Below are 27,941 nucleotides of genomic sequence, written 5' to 3' on the forward strand. Positions count from 1 at the left end.
TATGAAGACAGGCTGAGGAAGTTGGGGCTGTTCAGCCTGGAGAAGAGAAGCTGCATGGAGACCTCAGAGCAGCTTCCAGTGTCTGAAGGGGGCCTATAAGGATGCTGGGAAGGGACTCTTCATTAGGGACTGTAGTGACAGGACAAGGGGTAACGGGTTCAAACTTAAACGGGGGAAGTTTAGATTGGATATAAGGAAGAAGTTCTTTCCTGTGAGGGTGCTGAGGCACTGGAATGGGTTGCCCAGGGAGGTTGTGAATGCTCCATCCCTGGCAGTGTTCAAGGCCAGGTTGGACAGAGCCTTGGGTGCCATGGTTTAGTGTGAGGTGTCCCTGGGCATGGCAGGGGGATTGGAACTGGATGATCTTAAGGTCCTTTCCAACCCTAACTATTCTATTCCACTGTAGCACTCTTAAGCATTTATTTATGCCATCATGGAAAAGGAAATTTGTCTAACTTGAAGAGAATGTCTAGGGAAAGGACACGTTTCGTGTTTCAGGTGGATTCTGCATGTGGCTAAAAAATATTTGCTGACCTCAAGAAAATATATCTCATTGTCATTGCAATGACTCTGCAGGCCAAGGACCAGAGGAAGTGAGATGTGGCTTGTGCTGTTACAAAGGAACGTTTCACTACCCACTTACTGGAACTGATTTCCCAAAGACCGGCATCTTCACTGAATTGCACAAACAGGTATCTCCTACACTTGCACCTTCACTTCCAAAAGGAGTCTGGAATAAACCCAGTTCCCAAAAGTACGGATAGAAGCTCTGGATGCTCAGTCCCATACCTGATTTTATGCTCGAGGAATATTTCATTCTCCTCATGGACATTTTATATCCATGGAGTGTGGGTTTTCAGTGCTACAGCTGTAGGTGAACATTGATTTTGTTGTGCTCTCCAACAAGTTCTGGTGCTGAGGCACAGGAATGGGTCGCCCAGGGAGGTTGTGAATGCTCCATCCCTGGCAGTGTTCAAGGCCAGGTTGGACGAGGCCTTGGGTGCCATGGTTTAGTGTGAGGTGTCCCTGCCCATGGCAGGGGGGGTGGAACTGGATGATCTTAAGGTCCTTTCTAACCCAAACCATTCTGTGATTCTAAGTTGCATTTGTCCTGCACTTTGGAGAGGAAAAGTCCCAGATTAAAGTTGCTATAAGAAACTTCACCCATGCAACTTGTGTGCATATGGGCTTGTACACATTATGACTGTGTTTTCTCTCCTCAATTAAAGCCTTCTTCCTTGGCATGAGAGATGACTGCAAAGGAAACACACAGGAGCGTGTGTGAATGCATGCTCGCAGTCAACTTGTTTTGTTGCTGTCTCACCATAGTGCATTCTGCCTTCACACACAAGGCTGTGTCTGTGCATAGAGAAAGTCAGCTGGCAAGGGGAGGAAAACCTAACCCTGCATAAAGACTTAAATGCTTCCTTGGAGCATGCCAGCTCCAAGCAAGCTGGCAAAGCTGCCCTCTCATTTTGGACTTTGGCATGCAAAGAGACGTCTCATTCCCTGCAAATGGAGAAGTTCTCCTTAGGTCTAGGTGTCAGTGGCATGGGAATGAATACATGGGATTGCTGTTTCCATTTGCTTGGGGATGTGCATGAAAACCTGAAACAACACCTGCTGACTGTCAAATACGAATGAACTTACTGGGGATAGGAAAGAAGTGGAAGGGAAGAGAAGAGATCGACTCCCTCTTTTGCCCATATTTTGCCTTTGTCACTCATCTATTTGGTAGAATCATCAGCTGTCTGGGAGTCAGCCTGTTGCTTAGCAGCAGAACAGCTCTCCTGTTGCTCTGGAGGACTCTATCCAGGGACACCACGGAGGAAAGGATTGGGCCATCTTTGCTCTCAAACAGCAGGTTTCCTGTTTTTCCTTTATCCGTGAATTATAGCGGCAAATCATGTACAGAGAAAATACCTTGTTCCCCGGTAATTCAGTTTAAGGATGTATAAAACCAGTCTTGATGTCTTATTTAGAGTGCTGTGTTACTCACTGGATTTATCTGGCTCTTCTTGCTGCCAATGCTGTCATGCACAGATGTTTGCCCATTGAATAAGACATATGTACCCTTCTGGTTTGTTGATAGCCTCACGGATCAATAGCTGTCAGTGGATTATAGATAATCTGTGCCTTGCACTGTTGCTTGTGGAGGGGATGTGTGTGTGTGTGTGTGTCCAGAAATTCGCATAACACGATAAATAAGTAGGCATGTGGGTATTTGTTTTGCTCTGCATTGACATCCAGCTGAGACAGAGGTACCGCTTCATGGTTTACTGTGCAGCACTGGGTGATCAGCTGTGAGGATGGCACAGAAGATATAGTGCAGAGTTAAGTGCTACCTCTCAGAGCAGTGCTCCAAAGTCACTTACACCATCATCCTGTTCCTGAGCACCCCAGAACAGACATGTGTGCTTAACTGATTGCAAGTCCTTCTGTGTCTTCATGGTCCTGTCTGGCCAAGCCGCATTTCGGAAGGTATACAAGCTTTCACTCAACACAGCTGGATCTAGCAGTTCAATAGCTGAAAGTAACTGATGCTTGAGCAGGTGATCTACAGGTGAATAGTTCAGGGAAGACACAAGACACATGGGACTGGATAGGAAGAGAAATTCAGCCTTCACAAAGTGACCAAGTCCTTATGAACACCACTAAAATCATGTCCTTTGTGCTCTGCTCTGCTCTACCACCTCCTCTTGGAAAACCTCATCCAGCTTCATCCAGTTGCCTTGTCCAGTGCAGCTGCTACAACTTCTGCTTGCAAATTCCTGTTGGCTGATCTCAGCATAAGAGATGCTCTTCCATAAGGTCTTGTGCCTGATGGCAGGACCACCACAGCTCTGATCACACCACCTCTGACTCCTGTTGTGGCCAAGCACCACACTGGCCCACAGTGTCTTCTTACAGCTCAGCTTCCCCTCCTGCTGAGTTCAGTGCCAGGAGAATTAGGGAATCCAGTGACGTGCCAACAGGTCTTTGAGCCTTCAGCACAGCTTAGCTGTGGATGCTGTCAACCGCATTTACCTTAGGGACCAAAAGTAACAGAGCCCTGGCCCAGCCTCAGCCCCTCCTCTGCATTGCAGCCCCATTGCAAGGAGCCAAAATCTGCTTCTCAGGTTCCCTGCTGTCTCCTGTGCCTGTTTCCTATCTACTCTCTGCATGTGACCTTCATCACTTGGAGCAGACCTTCATGGGCTGCCTCCCTGCCATCCCACCACTAATCCAGGAGCCAGTGCCAGCGCTGTGCTCCAGCTCGCATCAGTCCCAAAGTACCTCTGGTTGCCTTCCCTTGGAATAAGACCCCATGACCTCCTTTCTTCCACTTGACTTTTTAAATGCATGCCCCAGACTCATCATTGGTTTGGCTTTGCTGGCCAGCACACACCTTCATGTCGGCTGTGGTGCAGCAGAGCAGATAGGGGGTGAATTTAGACCTGGCATGCAACAGACGGGGTGAATGGTCACCAGCTTCTCTGGGATGTGTTGGCAACTGTTCAAGCAATTTCTTGCTCAATCTGGAAATACCTATCTATTGCTGTAAAGGTAATGGGTAATGTTATGCAGCACAAAGGATAAATTCAAGGCCCAAATGGTTCCTGCGTCGTAAAGAGGTATTTTGAGCTCATGGCGCTAGATGTGACTGATGGCGCCCGCTTGAACTGATGCGTGTTTTGCTGCTGTACACCAAAGATCACCTCTTCCAGCTGGCACGGGGAGATCTGGCTGCGTTTCATCTGCTTTGCACCTCATCAGCGGCGAGGATGATGCTGGAACCAATTTAGGTGGTGATGTGGTAGACAGCGCGTGAGGCAGAGCAGGATGTTGGGAGTGGCTCCGCATCTGTCTCCCATCACGGGGTCTGGCTGGGATTTCTCAGCTGGCTGTGAGAAGAGCAAAGCTTAGGGAGTGAGGAGCACATGTGCCCTGAGTGCACAGACACAGCCAGCGAGCAGCCCTTAATGAGTGAGGTTATGGCATGAGGTTGCAATAGCTGGGTCTGTGTCACACGCTTGTAACATCTGGATTCGTCGCTTCAGCCCAGCAGAGCTTTAAACTCTTCCTGCAATGGTTAAAATGCACAAAATAGGGTGTGGAGCAGCTTAGTGTTTGGAAAGAAGTGTAAGGCTGGTTTATGGGTGAAAGGAGCCTTAGGAAAGTCAAAGCATTATCATAACCCTATTCATAGTGTGATGGATGTTGGGAGGGACCTCTGGAGGTCACCTGTCAACCCCTTCACACTCAAAGCAGGGTAATGCTTGCTTGTTGGACTGTAGCTTGCAGCCACTTTACTGGTTGTGCATGGTTAAGTTTGAGTTTCTGAATATTCCTTGCAGAATTCCTTCCATTGCTTGCCTCGTGTGCACGTCTTCTGTGAGAGCTGTTTGGGTTGAGTTGTGCCAAACTGCAGAGTGGAGCCTTTCCTCCGCGCACCCTCTGCTCCGTGGACAAATGCCTGGAAAACGGTCTGATTCAGAGCAGATTTCAAGCCTGTGGATCCGCAGAGGGATGGGGTTTATATCAGAGGGCTCTGATGCATAAGGGGAGATGGCACCTGCACACACAGAGATGGCTGAGCCACAGGAGGGCCAGCTCCTAAACTGGAGCAGATGCCACCCACTTGGCTTTGCCATCTATTCTATCAGCAGCCCTTAGCTGAGCACATGGACACGGAGCAGCAGAGGTGAGCAGCTGGAGGAGGTAACATCAACAGCCATAACTCTGTCCACCACAACTGCAATAGCCCACAATGAGACCCGTTGAGCAATGCCCTTGGTTAGAGAGGGTCCTCTTGGACAGCCTAGGCTGAGATGGTTGGGGCAGGCTTTTACCCTCTTCTTCACAACAGCTTTTCCTGGCCTTTGCAAACTTTCCTCCAGCCCACACCCTGCTTAGAAACCCTCATCAATTCCTTTGCCCCCAGTTTAAATAATAACACAACCTTTCTGGTGGTTATCTGTGTCCTACCCAGCACCTCATCAACAGGGCATAGAGCTTATGTGTGCCTCACGTGGGCAGGCACCCTCTTTCTTTTGCAATCTATGAAAGGCTAACAGAAGAAAGCTGGTTGCTATCTGTGCTGTTGCTTAATCCTCAGTCTCCAATTCCCGCTATCAGCGCTATCAGTGAGACTTTTCTCTCTGCCACCATGTTGCAGAACGGCAGATAACATAATCCTAAATCCCAGGTACAATTTTGACCCTTCCGCCGTACCGACCTTATATTTGAAAGCAAAATCTCTTGCATCAGATGAATCACAGCTGGTAATATTCTTCTTCGGCCTCTATTTCCTTAGTATCAAGCCAAGCCCCATGTGCTTTCTGCTGTCTTATTTTCCTAAGCCATTTTCAGTTTTCATTTGAAAACGTCGTTTAATGTGGCCATGCGTGGAAGGCTTTCTGGTAAGAGGAATCAAAAACCCATTCACGATACATCTTTCCCTCCTGAAGAGCATTGATTTATGACTAAGAATTATTCTTGCTGCCCATAAAGTAATTTTTTCCAGCATGCTGGTTACACACAGGGTAAGATTAGTTCCAAATCCAGATAGCTGTGGGTTTATCAGGCCATCAAACATGCACATATGCTTAAAAATGATTCAGTGGCCATTTTCTTTCTGTTGCATACAGTAAATTCAATCAAATTCGTTACATTGTCTTGGCTTATTACTGATGGAGTTGGCACTGGGATGTGGTCCAGGGGCTGCACCTGTGTGGGTATTACCATGATCACCTGTGCTTGTCTTAGACAGGACTTTGTGTGCCAATTGCTGAGCCATAGTAATATTATCTGGTTTATTTGATATTAACATACTCTCACAATCACAATGTCTGCTTTACTTGCACATAAAAATGTCTTCTAGGAAGATACTTTCATCCTTAATTACATTACAGTAAAAGCATGGGGTTCATAATGGCATTTCTTGGAATGGCCCAAGTTATTTGGTTTTAAGTTGTATGGAATGTTATTGTGAGCCAAGCTCCAGACTCCTATGGGTATTCATGGCACATCTATTCAGGGAAAGACTGTGACTGGACTCTCTGGGTTAATGCATTAAGTAGAAAGGTTTCCCTTTTTCCAGGGAACGAGCAACTGCAGCGCTGGGTTTTCATGGAAGCAGTTGTAGCCTGGCTTGGAAATCACAAGCATTATTGACCTTTATGTGTATGTGAGTGTAAACCCTTTTCCCCACATCCTGAAAGTGTGTTTTATCTCCTCCAAGGTTAGGACATGATCATTTTCCCCCCAACATCTCCAAGTTATCATACCCCTTTGACAGCATGACTCCAGAGGCAGGAGCTAGAGGAAAATCCACACACATCACAGGATTAGGATTAAGGATCCTACAACCACACTGAGCCCCCCTTGCCCCAGGCTGCTGCTCCTTAAATGGTTCATCCCATCTGTGCCATTGGCACAATGTGGGCTGCAAGGAGCTCAGCACATCCTGACTGCCGTGTTTCATCCTGGAAGTGCCAAGGACCTGACCTGTGTTGTATCCATTGTACCAAACAGAACAGGGGGAAAAACCTGAGAAACCCATTCCTTTCCCAAATGAACATGGATATCTGTGCAGTGTGACCTGTAAATTCAACAGTGATTTAGAGAAAACCTGGGCCTCTTATTTCTTAATGTGACCACGTGCTGCTAATGGGGAGCTGTGCTCTGTACGTGCTGCAGTGCCTGATGTCACCTCCTGCTCCTGCAGCTTCCCAGTGTCAGTGGCTGCTGGAAAACCCTTTCTGAACCTTGAGCCAGCTCCATAAACTGGGAGCCAAATTTGGCTGCTTTAGGAAAAGCACCCAAAATGCCTTCTGCATCCTTCTCAGTGTAGAATGGTTACTTACATAGTTTGAACCCATCTTTCGAGTGCAAATAAAGCACCAGGGCTAACCTAGAGCCAGGATTTTCCAAACACGTTTCAGGTATTTCTAGTTTTGGGTACCTGATGTGCAGTCTCTGCATGGACCAAAAGCTATTGGCATGTGCCAGGTTGTTCACACAAAGACCCCTAACATGGAATGGAAGGTCTTGCTGCCTGCTTCTCAAAAGGAGTTTGTCAGTAAATGCATAATACATGATTATAACCCCCCTACCTTCTCTTTTGGGTCCTTTAGTGTGGAATTAAACCAAGCCACACACAACAGCATCTCTCTGGGACATCATACTTAAACCTTATTATTTTCCCCTGTGGCAGCAGGAGAGGAAGAGGCAGCAACAACTGAGGACAGAGGAATCAGAGCAGCTGCAACAGGATAAAATCCAAGAAAACAGTGAATTTGGGTGGATTTTCTCCCCTCCCCTCCCCAGAGTCTGAATAGTTTTTCCACCCCACAAAAAACATTCATGGAAGCGAGGTGCTTTCCTCCCTGTTTAACTGTAACAAGGAGCATGCTGTGAATAAAAGGTGCTTCCAAAAGCATCTGGAAATATTTCCCACTCCGAGCAGAGACTGTGGCTCCTGCTGCGAATGCTTTGCAGCATCCAAAGAAAGAGAGAGAAAATGTAGGGGAGAAGAAACTCAAATAGGGCATTTTCATGGCAGGTGGAGGAAACGAGGGCTGGATGCTGGGGAGCAGTGAGTGCCCCATGGTGGTACTAGTGTATTGTGCTGTTAATGCAATGACACTGAACCTCTGTGATTTGTTCCCAGCTGTCCTGGGGGTTCTCATGATAGGAACTACCTAGTTAGGAGCAAAGCTTGGTCTGTGGAACCTCTTGCAATGGGGATGATTCCCACCGGTTACCAGGTACCCTGGCTGGCAGCAGAGGGGATCACCCTGGCTTTTAGTCACCATTGGCTGGGTTGCCATTTCTATGATGCTCATTTATTGGTGATACCAGACTGTGGCCAGTGCACAAAGTGGACAACACCCTTCTGAAACGATGGTGAGGATCACTTTGGTGTGTCTGATAGATTCCACATGCAAACCACCTCTGCCATGGGCCCCTTAGAACTGAAGATGCAGTGCGATCCTGGAAGTGTGCATTCCTAAGCAGGGAGTTTAGGAAGGGCTCTGTCTCTCTCCTGACCTCTTTTACTTTGAGGGGTGGAAGGATTTGTAGTCAGTGTGTGAAGCTGCAAGAACTTGGTGCTCAGTTGCCATGCTCTGACACAGCTTTTCTGTATGACCTTGGTCCAGTTCCTTGATCTCTTGGTTTTCAGTTTCCTATGGGAATATTAAGGTTTCCCTTACTTTGAGGATGTGCTTCGTATTGTCTGTGAGGGATGATGGCAGAAATAGATGATGCCTATTGGCACCTATGTGTGCTATAAACAGCTCTAAGCAAGATGCTTCTCCCTTTCCATTTGCAAGCACATACCTCACTCATGAAGCTTGCTGTTAGCCAGTCCTGCTTGCAGTGTTTTCTTAAGAGCTGGTAAATATGGCCATATAATGATGCCACTTTGACAGAACAGAAGCTGCACAACCCAACTGCAGACTCATCAGTGGGTCACAAATCTTGACCATGCGGGCACAGTTCATTTACCCCAACTACTAGAGGTGCTCCAATATCATCTCGTGCTCCAATCCTTTCACTTGCTGCCCCTCTGACCAGGGTGTGTTGGGTGTATTGCTCATTGCTGGACAATGTCAGCTGAAGATCAGAGGGGTTTTTATGACTTGCTTCAGAAAAGGCTGGGATTATCTGAGCTGAAGACAGAATAGCTCCTGTAACCTAACGGAGGCTGCTCGGAACAGGCTCTTCACTTCTGCTGGCTTCTTAGTGGCAAACTCCCAATGAGAGCCTCAGAGAGTGATATGTGGAGAATAGATAAAGACATAACACGGCAGAGAAGAGAACCTGAAAGTTTTCTCATGCGGGTGTCTGTCTGTTGAGATGTATTTATTATCAGTTCCATATCATTTTACGTTTTCCAACGTTTTTCAGATATATGGGATGATATAAAAATATGGATTCTCGCGATGGTGTTATAAATGATTTGAAATTACCATCTGGGAAGTTTGTCGTCTGTAATATATAACACAATGGAAGCATGTTGTGTGTATATATATATACACACAAAAATCTATATTAAAAAAAAGTAAAATAATAAAAAAGCATCCCTTGTCAGAAGCAATCCGTTTTCTGGGAATATTCCGGGTATAAAGTGGAGATTTACAAACCCTGCAGCCTGTGCACAGAAAATGGATGAAAACATGAGCTGCTGGTTGGTGTTAAACTGCAGAGGCATTCCTGCAGCTCTCTGCATCCAAGCCATGTGTGCAGCATGGATCACTTCCAGCCAGGGATCCAGCAGCGCTGCCTTCCTCCTTTCCAATACTTTGGAAGACTGCACTTCCCTGGTGGGGTTTGCATGGGGACAGATGTTTGTTAGTCAGCAATTGGCCTTGAGAGGCTTTGGACAGGATTATGCACCTTTTTGCTTTGCTTTTCCTTTTTCTCCCCAGATACTAGGAAATAAATGGATTTAATTCAGATTGAGGATGGGAAGAGCTGCTGCTGCTCATCACAAAAGTGGATGTTTGCTTGTAACTCGATTTTTGACGAGCATCTATTTCAACACAATTGTGCATCCATGGGAATACAATTCACGTTTCTTGTGCTAAATAACCAGGCATCTGTCAGCTGAAATAAAACTGAGTGTGTTTGACTTAATAAGCAGCAGGCTGCTGTTGCTAGGACTTGCCACCTAGAGAAGCCGTGGCAAATGCTGTGCATTTGGCTATTGGTAACTGTTGATCTATGTGCCAATAGCAATAATAAGGATGACTGAACTGGCTCATGGAAAGATGAACAAATTCCCAGGCTTGGAACTAGATGATCTTAGGGTCCTTTCCAACCCAAACCATTCTATGATTTTATGATTCCATGACTTTGACCCTGGCTTTGGAAACAGGCGATATCTATCGTTCTGATGTTAGCCAGCACACGGAGGGCTGTGGAATGAGAGTCTAAAGGGCCAGAAGTGAGGCGAACCATGGCTCACATTGCATTTCTGTGCAGAATCGCCTATGGGAGTGTGGTGGTGGGAGAAACAGGCCCACTGACCTCACCAGAAAAGACTCACATGGGTAGCAGGCAGGGGCTTGGGATATGAACCTGCTCGTCTTGGCCTGAACGAATCAGAGCTGGTGAATCCCATTCACAAGCAAAGGAATGCCTAATATCTTAATTCAGTGGGCAGCCTCATGTGAGAGTCATTCTATTTTATGTCATCCTTGAGCTATCCGTTTTTCTCAGTCCCTTCACCATCTGCTAGGCATTAATATCCCTTTGGAAAGCCAGGAATTTCTTTTTCCCCCCAAAGGCACATAAGTTTCCATTCTTCCTTGACTCTTCCCAAAGCCTCCAAGAAAATCTCTCCCAGCTACTTGCTAAAAACTACTTTTAGGGAATGGATTTGCTGCTGAAGGATAATTCAAGCTTTTCCTTCCATGCAGACACCTTCCGTGAGCCTCAGCATCAGTCTCTTCACTTGGGTGGAATAAGTGCGCAAGGCCAAGGTTCACCTCCAGCAGCTGGGGAGGGTGAGACTCATGGCAGTTAACAGCAACCACCATCAGCTTCACCTCCCTTCATAGTCACTGAAGAGAAAGAGTCACTTCTACATTGTGTGGTGCTTGTCCTAATGCACCATCTGCCTTAGGATGAGATGGATCGTGGCCCAATGCTCTTGCTAGACTATAATGGGAGAGTAGCACAATTGAATGGATAGCATGAGGTGTCCGTGCCCATGGCAGAGGGGTTGGAACTGGATGGTCTTAAGGTCCTAACCCTAACCCAACCCTAACTATCCTATGATTCTATGATAGTACCTGGTGGTGGACAGGATGGGCACCTCCTTCGATCACTTCTGCTGGAGGTGGAGCTATGTCTATTATATATCAGACAAAGAAAAGGATCAGTGAGAGATTTGGGTGGAAGTGGGCATGAAACTTCACCTATGCTCCTGGGTGGCTGGTGGCACAGTGACCTCAAGGCTGGAACAAAACCCCCATGCCAAATAAATACCTGAAAATGGACAAAGACTTTAATTATGGGGCTGAGAGTGGATTCGTTCAATCCTTTTGAATATACTAAAAATACACACAAACACTAATGGCCTCTTCAATGCTTAGGAAGATATTATCCTTAATGGACTTCTATCCTCACTGACCACCCTGTGCCTAAAATATCTTTGGTGTCATTGGCCAAAGGCAGACAATGTTGTCCAGGCTGCTTCTGTCTGAGCTAATAGACAACACGGGTATTGAAATCTAGGGATTTCAGGTGGCAAAACTGTGAAATATTGAGTGAGACAAGGCCTGATTCTGTTTCAGAATAGTCCAAGGAAACACATCAAAACCAATGTTTGAAACGCCAGAACTATGCCCTCTCATTACTGCTGTATTTTCAGCACACACTTCCCTGCTTTTTGTTACAGAAATAGCTTTGGGAGGGGGGGAAAAGGAGAAAACCCACAAAAGTCAAAAGCAGGAGGATTTGGTGCATCTTTATAAACCCCACATTGGTTCAATCTCATCGCCTTTCTTGTCTGGAGATGGAAAATGTTCTTGCAATTGCTAATCTTCCAATCTTTCCTCTGCACAGAACGAGGGAAGGTGGAGGGAAGAAGGTGGGGAACGCATTGCTTGTAATGCCTAGCTGCTCTCATTAGATCATAGGCTAATTCCTAATCTTTGTGTTGCGCAGCCTTATTTACATTACATTATCATTTCATTTATGGGCCCCTCGGAGCTCTCCATCACTTTGGGGAGCTCTCTAAATTTGCCTTTCATCACGTATTAATGAGGTGCTAATAGCTCACCCAAGCCATTTTTGAGCAAATACCACATGATGTGTGTGTTCTGTGCAAACAGCCCTTGTGCTCTGCTAATATATGACTGGTGGGGACAAGGCGTATGCCACCTCACTGCTAATTTCTTCTTCCATATGCTTTGCTTGCACACAATGTCCCAAGCCCTTTGGAGGCCAATGTGGAGCTCTGCAGCAAACTGAACTCCTTGAAGGTCTACGTACTGTTAAAGGGGAGGAGAATGAGACAGAGTCCTTGAGGATGGGGCAATTTCTAGAGGCTGGTCCAAGGCAGATGTGCTACATCTGCACACATCTGGCTTGCTGGGTGTCCATGTATCAGGTAGAGCGTTGCCTGCACTAGCAAGGGTGGTGGATGACCTCCTGCTGCCCAATTTGGTGGGGCTGAAGGTCCGAATCCTTGCCATGCTCTTCGGTGTGCTCAGGGAGTTGGGGATTTTTGACTTACCTGTCCTTTAGCAGTCAATTCTGTCAGCGTGTTTGCTCCTGGTTATTGATTTCTGGTGTGAGCTTCCACCCAGACCAAGAGCACTTGTTCTTTCTTTTTTCTTTCTCTTTCAAATGACCATCAGGAATGGACTGGGCTGGGTAAAAAGAAAGATTTGAATTTATGAGCAACTTTATTCTTTGCTAATTATATATATATATCTGTGTGCGTGTATATTGGTATATATACATCATACATATATGTGTGTGTATATATAATATATTATATAGACTGTACATATATATAATACTATATATATTTTATATATATTTTTACCCCCTCCTAAAATGAGCAAGTTCCAGATGCAGTGGGAGAAATCCAAGGTGTTTTCACCTAGTAGTCAGGAAACAACAATTTCCCACATTCCTTTCCATGCTGCAGTCTGCAGTTCAGCCAGGTTGGCTGAAAAGGAGCAAAAGGGTGAGGAAAGAATAAGAAACTACATAAAATCATAGAATCCCAGACTGGTTTGGGTTGGAAGGGACCTTACAGCTCATCCAGTTCCAACCCCCTGCCATGATCAGGGAACTCTTCCACTAGAGCAGCTTGCTCCAAGCCCCTGTGTCCAACCTGGCCTTGAACACTGCCAGGGATGGGGCAGCCACAGCTTCTCTGGGCACCCTGTGCCAGCGCCTCAGCACCATCACAAGGAAGAACTTCTGTGTTACACACTCATGCAAGTGATGGGAAAAAGCATGGTGATGTATCTTAAAACCAGGTTAATAACCAGCTTATTGACTGGTCCCTAAGAAATAGGTACCATGTAAGAGAGAGGATGCTAAAGCTTCTGCAGAAGGTTTTATTGTCCCTAAACCAGCCCTCCTGGAGCAATCCCCAGCATCGCCCTGTAGGACCTGTGCTACCCGTGTTATCTGTGTTACCTGCAGGGAGCTGTGGTAGCTAAAGTGGACACTCTTGTTCTGTATAATGGACCCTGATCACGCTGAATGACACTTTCCTGATGAGCAGACCTTGTTACCTTGTTCAACATTCACCATCCAGAGGACAGGGATGTGTTTCCCACAGCCTCTGCAGCCCTGCCTGGACCAGGCTGTGTTGTAAGACCCATCATGGAGCTCAGCTGAAGGGATGTGGTGCAGCCTTTCCTTAATGCACCTCCCATGAATCCTCTGGGATACGTGACAGGATGAGACCCTCTTACAGCTGACCTTTTAATAACAATAAAATCACTCAGTGGTGCACTTTATGTTAATTTATCATTGCACAACATAAAGGGATTGTATATCAAAGGAGGCACTAAAATGATAAGACTAATAAGAAGAGACCACAGGAAGATGGGGAATAACTGGAAGAAGTTTCACTGGTATTTGCAGTCAAAAGAGATAGGAAACCATGGCTTATCTTGAATGGCCACGGAGGGATGTTTTTTCTTCTTCCTGACAGCTGAAAATGAAGAGATTATGTCAAAACAGGCTATGCAGAATCTATCTCCAATAACTGGAGTTCTGGACACTTTCTGTAGGCTTCAACTATGCTATTTTTTTTGCATTAAAATTATTTCAAAAAGGAGATTTATTTAGAGCCTTCATGTATTTTGGTTTTATTTCTTTTTTATTATCAGGGCATTTTGGTCCATTGGCATAACAAATACTGAAAGTTAGGCTGGCAAACACTTAAAGGTCTCTTTTAAGAGAAGGAGTTAAGAGAAAGAGTAATTATTGCCCCTTTTTAATGAAAGGGGTAATAATTCCTCAAGAGCTGCTAATTCATGCCCCTTCCTAATGTTGTGGATAAATATTTTCATTCCCCAACAAGTGTTTTGTATAGAGTTTGCTGCTGGGAAGAGATTCCCAGCTAAGGTGGAGTGATTCCCATTGTCTTTGGTCTTGCATCAGGGCATGAGGACCACGACAGCATGGGTCTTTCCAGTGGATCTTGGTGTAGAGCACCACTTGTTTGTGCTGGTATTGGTGGTTGTCCATCTCTTAGCACCAACATCCACTGCTGGGTCTTTGGGCATGGTGTGGAGCATCCTTGGAGTGCCAAGGAAATGATTTAGAAGGAAACACTAAGTAAGCCCCTTAGATTTGGACTGAAGTGGAGCTCACAGGTGTTCAATATTTTCCATCTTTCAGTGTTTAAAGGGTCCCACAAAGAAGATGGAGACTCCCTTTTTGCAAGGACTCACATAGAACAGACGAGGGGTGATGGGCACAGGTTCCTCCTGGGGAGATCCCAGTTGAACACAACAGGAAAATTTTTCCCAATGAGAACAGCCATCCATTGGAATAATCTCCCCAGGGAAGTGGTGACTCCCCAACATTGGACACTGTTAAGGTTCATCTGGACAGAGTACTGGGATATCTCGTTTGGGTCATGCTTTGCCAAGAAAGGTTGGGCCAGATGATCCTTAAGGTCCTTCCAACCTGGAATTCTGTGATCCTATGATTCTATGACTTGTTCTGTGCTCTCAGAGCATGCATCATTGCGCATAGAGAGTGCAGACACTGAGCCATACATGGCAATCAGAGATACCCCAGCAAGTCCCCCAGCTTTAGTGCATGTGATGGTGAGCCAAGACAAGGAAAAGAGCTTGTCCCAAGGTAGACCCACAAAAGCCAGTGTGCTCTACCAGCCTCCTTTTGCAGGTAACAGGCTGAAGCAGCCAGATAGCAATCACTGTTTAACCCAAGAATACCCTTGTCAAAGTGACATGCATGGCAACTGAAATGATTTGTGGATATGAGTTATGTTTGAATAGATTCAGTAAAAGATGCCAGGAAAAACTGTGGAAGTGTCAAAACATGCCTTTTTTCCCCTTTATGGATTGCTGAAAGTGCGTGTTTCACATTTTTAAGTGTTATTTAAAGAAAATCTCATTCCATAGCAGTCTTCTGGTTACAAAAATGGACCTAGGTAAAAGAAGAATACTATTTAAAACATGCCCGAGTCATTCTGTATGAAACGAAAGGTGTGGAACGAGCTCTTTGTTACTGTGCAGCCAAAAAGCAGTTCAGATTCTCCCTTCCAGTTCTACCTGACCTCCTTTGTCCTCCACTCTCTTCATCAGAGCAGCTAGTGCACCAGGCAAGGGCTGCTACCAGGAAGCTAAAATTCAGCTCATCACTGTGGATGTGGGAGGTCACCTTCTCCAGCCTCTTTCCTCTATTCTAAGCCTTAGAAATTACCCAACATTAACATTTCATCAGTTGAGGGATTTGGATGGCAGCTCGCACAGTAGCTGCCTAAAAGCAGCATTGGCTGTGCTGCAAGCCAGCCCTTCCCAGGGTATTTTGGGTGCTGCTGCTGTGGTTCATTCAAGTGTTGGTTATGACTGTAAGGTCATGTACGCCACTGATGGGGACTGCAGTCCACCGTGTGCCTAGGAAGATGTAAATCCAACAGAGGCTGTGGAAAGAAGGAAAACTGAACAGGAATTAGGTCTTAAAGCACAAGGAAGAAAGTTTTGTAAGGAAGAATATGAACAAATATATATAAATAAGGGGGTAGCATGGTATTTCATGGGCTCCTGTCTTTGACAAAGTGTCAGTGGGGTGCTGGGAGATCACAGACGCTGGTGGATGAGGGTTAGGGTTAAGGCTAGGGTTAGGGATAGAGTTAGGGTTAGGGTTAGGGTTAGGAGTGTGCACCAGTGGGTTCTTTATGTGTTTCAGCTAGAAATTTACATTTAGGAGGAAGGATTTGTCTGTCTCGAAGTAGTTTAATGTTGCCAGATGTAAAACCAGGACTGTTTTTAATGCCTTCCCAAGGGTTTTCATAGCCAAGTCTGCTTTGCCCTGCTCAATCATTGAACGCTTTAAAAGCATCCTTGGGCCCGGATCACTCTCTCGCACAGGTTCACGGCCAGAGCCTGAGCTTGTGCCCGCACAGATGGTATTGTTAGACATGCGAGAGGAGCACAGAGATAAAAGACAAGGAGGAAAGCGCGCTTCAGGAGTGTCAGCCCTCCAACTTTGAAGTGCCAGGGCACGTTTGCTGCAGTCGTTCCTCAAGGTCCCCATAGAATTGCTGAGAGGAAGAAAGCCGTGCTTAGAAAAGCTGCCAGATGACAAGACCCGGGGATGTAGGGCACTGAGCAATCAGGCGCTGCTTTGCTTGCTCAAAGGGTACCTGCAGGGAGGAGAGAGGGATGGGGCTGTGTGTGTGTCTTTGTGGGAGTAGGGGGGAGAGCAGGAAGGGGTGGAGAAGTCTCCTAAATGCTTGTAAATACCTGAAAATCCATCTTGTGGTTGCTCCTCTTAAACATACACACATTATATATAAATATATGCATATTTTATATATATACACACATTATATATATACATTATATATACACATATATAGATATATAGAGATAGAGATACAGATAGAGGTATATATAGATACAGATATAGGTATAGTTTGATATAGATATATAGAGATCTAGAGATAGATATATATATATAGATAAAGATATAGATATAGATGATACAGATATATGCATATATGTATGCATATACGTACACATATAGAGATAGGTATGCATATACTTACGTATATACGGATACATGTGCATATACATACACATGTAGGTGCACATATACATATGCACATATATATACACATACATATACACATACATCTCTTTCTATGTGAATATACAACCCCTTTTGAGTTGTGGGCTGTGAGCAACCCACCAAGCTCATGTAGCTTGATGTGCCTGGATGCTGTGTAAGTGTGAAGCTGCCCAAAGCCATGGGCATACAGGAGACCTTTCTTGGTGCTGTCGCACCAAATGCTAGGGGTGGATCTTTCTGGTGTGACATCCAGAGGCAGGCAACCACTGGGAAGGGAGCCTGAGGGTTTGGAGGAGATGCAAAGCCATGCCCTTCTGCAGTATCCTCTTGACCCAACTTCTTGCCCCAAAACATGAGCATCCACCATGAACAGAAGAGGATGTTAGGTCTAGCACAGAACATGTCTGAGGTCCAGCCTCTTATAGATGCTCTTTTAGAGTCCTGGACCAAAGCCTTGGCATGCCAAGTTCCATCAGTAACATCCAACTCTAGGAGCTGCATGAAAAAAACCCTTCTGTATCCTGGTGTCACCTCCCTGTTGGGCCCTGAAGGTCTCAGTAACAAGCTGGTGAGATCCTCAGGGTAGTTGCCCCCTTGGGCCACCCTTGGGACCTGCTCCTTGACCGTTCGTTCAAGGCTTGATGTACTTTCTACCTGCCCCAGGAATGCTTATCCTGGGCAGTATAAATACAGAGCTTTCTAGGTATAGAAATAGCTAACTCCTGACTGACCCTTAGTAATCTCTTTGCTCCAGTATCTCCTGCCATGAGCTTGTCTGTGGCTGGTTCATGGCCACATGCTGATGGGGACTGCCATGTGATGGATTTGGACATGTATTATGAGGTACCATGTGCTGGGTTTGGACATTTAATACAATGTGCTATTCGAGCATCTTCTGCAGCTGTCTGAAAACCAGAAACTCCTGATTATTGCTGCTGAGGAGCCCTTTGCTCCTCTTTATCAGCAAGCTCCATCTTACGCAAAGATTATACACAGTAAACCAAAACCAGCCACTTCTTACCCCAAGACTAAGGGCAGTTCTGAAATGCAGCAAACCCTGGTTTTCAGCCCCATCCTGCTGTGTAAAGAGCCTCCTCACCTCCAGTGATGAGAGACCACCAATGGGCAGCAGCGCTGTTCCCAGATGCTCTTTGATCCTCGCAGGCTGACATCACCCCTCCCTTTGAAATACTACTTTATTATGGGAATGTGGGACCAGCTCTAATTAAAACTGCCATGACTGAGATAGCAAAGTAAGGCAACGAGAGGAAAACTCAGCCCAGAAGAGGTCACACCAGTGAGAGGGTGGCACAAGGGCCTTTGAGTCACCCAGGACAAGCTATTTCATTATTTATCCCCCAACTGTGTGATCTCAGGCCAAGCATTTAACCTCAGTGCCCCACTAGTCCTGCTTGTGAAATGCAGGTAATATTTCCTATAGCTTTAAAGAGATTTCTAGGGGGAAATACAGCACAGGTACAGAGCACAGTGAGTGTAAATGACCACAAAGTCCTTATTTCTTTATAAGCTTCATTTGAAAATCACTTTTCCTCTGTTTTTTTCCATTAAAATCCAGGCCCACAGATTACATGGAAGAAGATTTGTAGAAGTGATTTCATCAGCCCCTTTCTGGCTGCATTGTGGGGTGTATTCACACAATCTTCCACCAGCCTGTGACCTGCCATGGCTTACTAACGCTCTGCCTTGATTATGTCTGCACTGCTGATGAGCAGTCCTGCTTGCTAGGGATGCTTTCCTACCAGGCTTGTCATGCTCTGGCTTCAGATTTAGACCTTGAGGGTTTTGGAGCTCAGATTGGTGGTGGGTGGATGGATGGTGGATGATGGGTGGTGGATGATGAATGGTGGATGATGGGTGGTGGATGATGGGTGGTGGATGATGGATGGTGGATGATGGGTGGTGGATGATGGGTGGTGGATGATGGATGGTGGATCATGGCCTCAGATTGCAGCAGGAGAGAGTTTTATTGGGTATTAGGAAAACTTTCTTCCCCAAAAAGGTGCTCAGGCATTGGAACAGGCTGCCCAGGGCAGTGCTGGAGTCACCATCCCTGGAGGTATTGAAAGCAAGTGTAGTGGTGCTGCTTAGGGGCATGGTGGACTTGGCAGTGCTGGGTTAACCACTGGATTTCAACTTAAAGGTCTTTTCTAAGCTGAACAATTCTATGATGAGGTTTGGTTATGTAAAACTGGAGGACACAGACAGAGAATAGCAGCATAATGATGAGCTAATGGTTTCATGTGCTCCTCTTGATGGCAGAAATCAAAGCCATTGTGTGGTCCTGCTGGCTTGCAGCATCTCACCTGTGGGACCGCCTTTGCTGAATGAGCTCACTGGGGTGATCTGAACGACTTCCCCTGCCCGAGCAACTGTGGGGTAAGAAAAGCTTGGGGTTAAAAACCTCCACTTTGTGTCTCAGGAGGTGGACTTGTAACTGCTCGAGCAGCCCGAGCAACGTGGCAGGCCCAGGTCCAAACTCGGAGCTGTGTTTTGGCTGCAGTTCTGTTTTATTTCATTCAGAGAGTGGGAGATAAACTGGTATTAAGCCCAAGCATGCTGGGTTGTGAACCACACAGATGCAGTGCTTGCCCTGTTCCTGCATTCCTCCTCATCCTTCACCAAATAAATCCTGACAAGGATGGGCTGGCAGGGCTGAGCCAGGCTTGTGTTTTACAGACAATATGCTGGAGGAGAAGGAGGTGTCAGGGCTTGTGGTTTGCACTGTGGGCTGGTGTTGGAGCAGAACCCAAGGAATGCTTTTACAGCATCCAAAATCACACTAATTCCTGTGATTCCCTTGCCTGGGCTGCTGCTGTTTCAACAGGCTGAGGGACCTGGGGGGTTCAGTGTGGAGAAGAGAAGGCTCAGGGGGGACCTGATCACTGCCTACAAGTGGCTGACAGGAGGATGGAGCCAGGAGGGGCTGGGCTCTGCTCCCAAGGAACAAGGGATGGGACAAGAGGAAACGGCCTCAAGCTGCACCAGGGCAGGTTTAGATGGAGCTGAGGAACAATTCCTGCCCCAGAGGGTGCTCAGGCATTGGAACAGGCTGCCCAGGGCAGGGCTGCAGTCACCGTCCCTGCAAGGGTTCACACCCCGTGGAGACGAGGCCTCAGTGCCATGGGGCAGTGGTGGCCTTGGCAGTGCTGGGAATGGTTGGAGTGGGTGAGCTTAAAGGGCTTTTCCAACCTGGTTGGTTCCATGGAAATTTCCCTACAAATGATCACCATGTAAAAACAATTTGTCCAACCCAGAACTGTTGTGTTTTGACAAAGACCCAGCTCCATTGTTTCAAAGGGACCCACGAAAAACCAGATAACTTTGTACAGCAGGTCACTCTTTGTGAAAGACTCCATCCCTGCTCTCAACAGTGACTCCACCTTTCCGCATCTCAAACCTGCATCTTTCTGGAGGAGAGCTGAAGGCATTGAGAGCATTAGATTGGAACCCTGGACTTTCTCCAGCCTGCAGGTGCAGCATTGTCCCATCCACACAGCGTGGTGCAGGGATGGCAGGAAGACCACACACACCAACCAAGCTAAAAAGTCCTGCAGGGACCAGCATTTCAAGTGGGCTGTGTGATGTGGTTTTGCCTCTAGGAAGGACCATCGGGCAACGCTTGGACCTGTGGGGATGACCCACCTGAAGCCGCATCGCTACTGTTCTGTATGCATCCATTTCTCCTATTGGAATATAATCACTATTCCTTATTGCTAGTATTTTCCAACTATATATGAGTTGTGGCCTGTGGTTGAAGCACTGGTTGCTTTCGAGGAGGAATGCAGAAGAGGGCAAATCCTTCTGCGCTCCTATCTTATAAGCAAGGAGAGTCTCCTTGCAGTCTCCTAAAAGATAAGCCACTGGCTACGGCCCCTGTTAAAACCATGATGTGATAAGTCTCCTCTGGCCTCTTGAACTGGCATGGCAGGGCTGCTCTCCCGAAAGCACTTGATTTACTACCCATAATATTGTGATTAAAACATTGCTCTTATCTGGCAGGACCACATGAGGCAGAGCCAAACCTGCTTCGCCGACAGCTTCCAATGTTGCTGTTTCCTTGGCTACCCTTGGGGATTAGTCCTTGGTCCAATGCATTTCAATGCAGTTATCAATGATTTAAAGCAGGGTCTTTGCCAATGATAAACAATGACGAGTGATGGACGGTGGGTACCGGTGAGGGCAGGTCACTGTCACAAGGTGATCTGAGTCCTCTGGCTAAGCACTGCCTGAGATACTGCCTGTGAATAACAGCGTGATGCAAGCCAATGCATCTACCTCGGAGCAAAGGCTGCAAATCAGACCCAGAGGAAAATGGAGGCTCAAGGGAAGACATCGAGTTTGCCCTGTAGTTATCCCAATAGGCATTTTCTAAGGCAAGAAAGGGGCCAACTTTGTCCTTCTTGGAGATAAAGATGTCCTGTGAGCATGGGAGAGAGACCCTGTCTTTATGCACAACTCTTGTGCTGAAGAAAGGGTGAGCAAACACGCCACTTAAAACTACCCAGCAGATGGAAAGTAGACTTTGTGCCATGAGGCTGAAGGAGTTTATCTTCCTTGGGGTAGCAAAGGGACAGCAAAGAGGGAACCTGGTCGGTGTCAAGGGGACATTTGTTCTGTGGGATGGCTGGAGGATCTGCTCCAGGTCTGGTGGTTGGAAGTTGAAGGCTAAGCTTGGTTCTGAATCAAAGCATGCACTGCTGGTGAGAGGCCAATATCCAGCCCGGAATGGCCAAAATCAGGCAGAAACCTTGGGGAAACCTCATACAGGATAAGACCCACCAGCAGTTGGACTCCTCTCACCTAACTTAACATGGATGCAATGAGAACTGGTCCCTCTGTTTAGTGCCAAAGGAGGAGAGGTGCCATTTGTTTGCCCTATCACAGAGACCCACCTTCAGAGGAGAGGAATTACCCCCAGCAGTGCTTGCCTCTATTTTTTGTCCTAAAAGACCCAGTTTCATGTGGTTTCAGAGAGCACAGCCGTGTCCTGATAGTAAATCTGGCTCCATCACCCAGTCCTATGCATTCTTTTGTAATAAAGAGGGGGAGATTCAGGATGGATGTGAGGAAGAAACGCTCTACAATGAGGGTGGTAAAACACTGGCACAGGTTCCCCAGAGAAGTGGTGGATGCTCCATCCCTGGAGACATTCAAGGCCAGGCTGGATGTGGTTCTGGGCAAGCTGGTCTAGTTGAAGGTGTCCCTGCTCTTTGCAGGGGGTTGGAACTGGCTGAGCTTCTAAGGCCCCTTCCAACCCAAACCATTCTTCGATTCTATGGTCTTCCCCTTAGGTTGTCCCCAAGGACCATGCAAGAATATTTTCCTCAATATGCCTCTAACCATGCTTTCTGAAGTTACTTTCAGTCTTTTCCTGAAGCATCAGAACAAGCCACCAGAGGAGCTGGACCAGGCAGCGTCAAGGATCACAAGAGGGTTTCCCTAGATCACTATGGCAAGTGCCGCAGCAGTTTTAATTCCCCCTCTGATGAACAAGGGTCAGATGCACACATCTCTGCTGGATATGTCACTAAATTCAATGATATCTTGATAGTTTTGCATTTCTAGGAGGATGACTTGATTTTTGTGGGCAATGTAGTTACATATTATGTAGTTACATATTATGGGGGCTTCCACAGTGCCTTAAGGATGCTTTGAATCCCTGGCACTGCCTCCTGGAATCAGCAAAGCCCTGGGGTCATCTCTGATCCTGCACCCCACATATAGGCAGGGGATGTTCCTGAAGGTGTAATTTTGAGTAGTAGGGGGACATTTTGGTCAAGTCATAGAATCATAAACTCAGAATAGTGTCAGAAGGACCTTAAGATCATCCAGTTCCAACCCCCTGCCATGGGCAGGGACACCTCACACTAAACCATGGCACCCAAGGCCTCGTCCAACCTGGCCTTGAACACTGCCAGGGATGGAACATTCACAACCTCCCTGGGCAACCCATTCCAGTGCCTCACCACCCTCACAGGAAAGAATTTCCTCCTTAGATCCAATCTAAACTTCCCCTGTTTAAGTTTTAACCCATTACCCCTTGTCCTATCACTACAGTCCCTAATGAAGAGTCCCTCTCCAGCATCCTTGCAGCCCCCTTCAGATACTGGAAGGCTGCTATGAGGTCTCCATGCAGCTTCTCTTCTCCAGGCTGAACAGCCCCAACTTTCTCAGCCTGGCTCCATACAGGAGCTGCTCCAGCCCCTGATCATCCTCGTGGCCTCCTCTGGACTTGTTCCAACAGTTCCATGTCCTTTTTATGTTGAGGACACCAGAACTGCACACAATGCTCCAGGTGAGGTCTCACAAGAGCAGAGCAGAGGGGCAGGATCACCTCCTTTGACCTGCTGGTCGCACTCCTTTTGATGCAGCCCAGGATACGGTTGCTTTCTGGGCTGCAAGCACACACTGAAGCCGGCTCATGTTCATTTTGTCATCAACCAACACCCCCAAGTCCTTCTCCGCAGGGCTGTACCATGTCCACCTCCCACGCAAAGACGAAACAGATGAAGAAATTCAACATTTTCACAGGAAAAAAGAGGAAAAAACCCACAATTTAAACACAAAATATTCTTTTATTTGTCACCGAAGGCTACACACGGTCACTTCTGTCTGTTTGCTTCCGTTGTTTTCTAGAAGGTATCTACATCTGCACGTATATACAGCCCGGTTGTATTTACACAAGTCAAGAAGACAGTCTTAGAAACACAAAGTGTCGAGAAAAAAAATTTCCTCAAGAAATTAGTTCCAGACTTCAGGAATTACACAGGGTAATGACAGGAGTCTTCAGTGCTGGCCTTACAGATGCAGCTGGGTACAAAGTCCTTTGCCGGGCCGGAGCTGCATTGCAAGTCCTCACACATAATAAACCTTTTATTCTTTGAATAGAAAAAGTGTGATTCTTTGATTGATTATTGAAACAACATCCATGAACTGCCCAAAAGTTCTATTGGAAAGGTCTATTGAACAGTTTCTGAGGGAAAAAAGAATTATATATATATATATATGTATATATCCTTAGTTAATTTTCACTTGTGGTTTTCTATGCTCCATTGCCCAGAAAGCATCGACCTCTGGGATGGGAATTAACAGTTGAGCCATGTAATACTTTGTCAGGAGCACAAAGTTTTATGTCCATTAAAGGAAAGCAGGCAAGAGACACAAAAGGTTTTCCTCTGGTGGGCCGGGTTCTGCTATGTGGTGTCCCTGCCCATGGCAGGGGGTTGGAACTGGGTGAGCTTTAAGGTCCCTTCCAACTCAAACCATTCTATGATTCTATGAACCAAGGATGGAAGAGCCTCAGGGCCACCCCATGGCCCTTTATACAGGAGAGAAACAGGGATGCTGCATGTCCCCGTGATGTCTGTTTAAAATCTGCTCAGCAGTCATCAGTAATTCTATTTAAATACACCCAAGAGATGAAAATAAACCCCACAAAAAACTGGTTTGTTTGGGTTTTATACAAAACTCATGAAAATCCTTTGGCGTACAGGGGGAATTCAGGTATCTATTTATTGATCGTAATAAAAAGTGATTCTAATAAAAAGAGATGCTGAAAAACGTGCTGTCCTACTGAGGACTGTAAAAAAAAAGGGAGCAAAAGTGCCCCAAGCCATGACGATGGAGGATGCTGCTGGCCAAATGGGAGCCAGATTTTATCCCACCAAACCCCAGCCCCAGCACTGAGGCACAGCGTCCAGGTTTGGCAGTGCCACCAGAGCAAGAAGATAATGCTAATAAGAAATAACAAGCAAAGCAATCTTTTTAGCTCCATTATTAACATGGTATGGCTCCTCCCTGTTTAAAAAGTGGCCATAGGACTGAGCGAGGTCCCTGGCTCTGGTTTCAATTACACAGAGATGGAATCAGACCAGGCTGCTGTGCCGTTAATACAAGGGGGGCCCTCCCTCTAATATCATAAAATTGGATCCCAAAATCTCATGTAAAGAGCCTTGTCTTTGCATAATGGATTGGGCTGCCATCCATCACCGTGACACTTACAAGTCACAGCTGAAAAAGTCCTTTATTAAGGGCTTTTTATATATATATTTCCTTTAACAATTTTGATTGATTCTGGTTACGCTGCCTGTGTAATAGACCGAGCGGAATCTCACACCGATCCCCTACGCTCAATAAAGCAACTACAGATAGATTACAGAAATCCTTCACTGTTTCTAAGTTATGGCCAAATGGTGTCTCAGGGACTGCTCCCAATCATCTGTGTCTCTTAAACTCGAATCAAGCACCGGGGGCTTAGAACGACCTTTGTCTCATCGGCTCTCGCCTGGTGCTGTTTAGAGTTGTTGGCCCATTTTCAGCGTGGCTCTGATCAATAGCTGTGATGACAAAGATATGATGAGCTGCGTGATTCCCTCCGGTTACTGCTGCTTAATGATTTTTCCAAGCTCCAATCTTCAGTTGAAAGGGGAAAAAAAACCTGAAATCGAATCAAGAGCTCGGAGGAAACAAACATTGAGGCATTTCTTGTGCCAAGTCAGTCTTGATCCTCTCCTCACAGGCTGTCTACACAGGACATATTTTAGCTGCAGAGGCCTCATGGCACTGGTTCCTGTCTGGATGCCACAGAAAGTTGGTCCCATCACTGTTGCTCCTTCAAATAGAGGATGTTTTGGTACCAGCACCGGCTACAGAGGACTTGCGATGTTGGTCCTTGCCCATCGCTCACATTGAGAGCTTCAGCCCCTGCTCCAGACTGTTGGACTTTCTTCTCCAAGCTGTAAGACCTGGCCACGATGTTCCCACCATCCTTTGGACTGGAGACAAGCCCATTAGTTCATAGGAATTTAAGCTACACCTTTGCATCTTGAAGGGGAACTCATATTGGTGGAGGGGTGATTCCTCTTCTTGGGAGTCCAGAAAAATAGCTAACTTCTCAAAGTCAAGCCATAAAAGCACATGAGACCGCTTTGACATTACCCCTTCGAGATGGTCTGGCACGCAACTGGCCTCTGAAAGAGCATCTAGAGCAACGGGATATGGGGTTAGTGCCATGGGATTTCCACCCAGGACCTTCCAATCTTACAGAAGCAAGGATCTGCTACCCCTCTGCCCACGGGCAAAGGAAGAAGGGTCGGTCAGACCTGGCTTGTGGACAGCAGAGTGCAGTCCCTCCTGGATCTTTGTGTCCACAGCCCATTCCTGCAGCTTCCACAGGAATGCCCTTGAGATCCGGTATTAAAATCATTTTTCACTAGCAAAAGGGTAAATTTAGGACTGAAAATACTTGTTTCTTCTCTAGCCATCAAGTGAAAGCTTTCACTGAGGCTGAGGATTCAGGAACATAGGATCTGTCTTTGGACAAGTTTGTCCCCCACACTAGACAGTCATCCCTTTCAACTTCTGGGGTTTGATAAAGAGAGGAGCAACACATACATACATATATATATATACTTCTATATATATTTTCCCCCTTTTTTGACATAATGTCCATAATTCCTGTGCTGGTGCAGATCCATGAGAAGACCCCCATGGACCTGTCAGGCAGATGGGTGCAGTCACATCCCACTGCTGCTTGAGGATGCTGACAAACACATTTCGAGCTGCCTTCACCATGGTGCACAGCGGGATGGCTCCCAGGTCTAGGAATGCCATACATGTGCAATGGGACCAAAAGACTCTTGAAAACTGGGTGCACTCCCCAAAGTCATTATCTCATGTAATAACCTGAAGAGTCTGTGTAAGGCTGTAGAGTTGCCATCTCAGGCTGGCAGGGTTCCAGTAGGAATATTTCACACTCGAATCCCTTTCCTTGGCTGCGTGGAAAGGTGGCCCATTTACTTGTGCAGTACTCCTCTTAGCATTGTAACACATGGACAGGGAGGGATACAGAAGCACCACTTCTCTTCGGAGCCACTCAGAGTGTAAATGGGATGCACATCAAGCTCTTTCTGCATTGCAGGCCTCCACCAGGAGTTGATACCAGCTTCCCGCAGGTGTTTTCTTCTCCATGGATGCTGTTTTAGACATTCAAAGCCATTACAAAGTTGAGGTTCTGGGGGGGTTTTGTCCCTGGTGTGACTCGGGAAGGGGAAAGCAGGGAGCTGGGTAGCCCTGGGATGAGGGTGCTGCCTCCTTCAAGTAGGTGGTGACTGCTGGTTCGGGTGACACTGCCCCTAATCCCCACTGGTGCATCCTCAGGGCAACCAAGGCTTGCCAAGAGTTTGATACCAGCATGGCAGGAGGTAAGGCCATGGCTTTTTAACCATCCCTGGCAGGCAGCTGCGTGAAGCAACTGCTTCCTTTCCAAAGCCTAGGGCTGTCCCAGCCAATGCATGTCCTCCCAGCTGGCTCTACCAGAGCTGGATACCCTTTCCAGCTGCCTGCGAGATTCACTCCTGCCAAAGTAATAAAGGTTTCCTGCTGCAAGGGGTGGTTCAGAGCAGGGGCACAGAGCACCAGCAGAGTCACCCTTGCTGCAAGCAGGAGGGACCACCAGAAAATCAGGACCGTACAGATGGGTACGGGGAGTGGGAATTGGAGGAAGAACAGTCTGTTGGGGGAATTTCCATCCCATCACCTTCCTCCTGGCAAGCACCCTGGAACAGACAAGCAAGGCAGACGGAGCTGGCGGACAGCATCTACGGGGAAACCAGGATAGCATGGGGCTGCCAACGTTTTGCTGCTTGAGGATCGCATGTCCAATGTGCACCCCTGCTTTATCCTGGGGGGTAGAGCCGTGTTGGAGGATGCCAGTGGTGGGGACACGGGTGCATTGAAGGGCTCCGAGTAAGGAAACAGCCTTGGCATGGATTTGCACGTGTCTGGTTATCTCTCTGCAGAACTGGGAAGCCAAAACCAAAGCGGATGGAATAAAGAAAACAACAAATCAGGACTGAGATGTTCCCAGAGAGACACGGTGCGAGCTCCTAGAGCCGGGATACGTGCAGGTGGCAGTGTGATAGAGATGTCAGTTTGGGACCAGGGTTGGCCATCTCCAGCCGGAGCTCCAGCGAGATGCGGGGTGACAACCTCTGCCCGCAGGAATGGCCCCTGCTACCACAGGACTGGTTCAGGCAGGGAAGAGGATGCTAAACTCATCTCCTTGTTCCCTTGAATTTCAAGGACTCTTGCAAATACCAGAGCAGGGAGGTTTTGTGAATACAAATTAC

General features: G+C 46.8%; 1 protein-coding gene across 1 annotated transcript in view; it reads right to left on the reverse strand.

The window, feature by feature from the left end:
* Positions 1-27,941, reverse strand: part of NARS2 (asparaginyl-tRNA synthetase 2, mitochondrial) — a 221,125-nt gene that overhangs the window by 111,914 nt on the left and 81,270 nt on the right. The window lies entirely within an intron of this gene.

The sequence above is a fragment of the Pezoporus occidentalis genome, unplaced genomic scaffold (assembly GCF_034315485.1).
Source record: "Pezoporus occidentalis ecotype Australia unplaced genomic scaffold, CSIRO_AGI_Poc_V1 ctg6, whole genome shotgun sequence".
Lineage (NCBI taxonomy): Eukaryota > Metazoa > Chordata > Aves > Psittaciformes > Psittacidae > Pezoporus > Pezoporus occidentalis.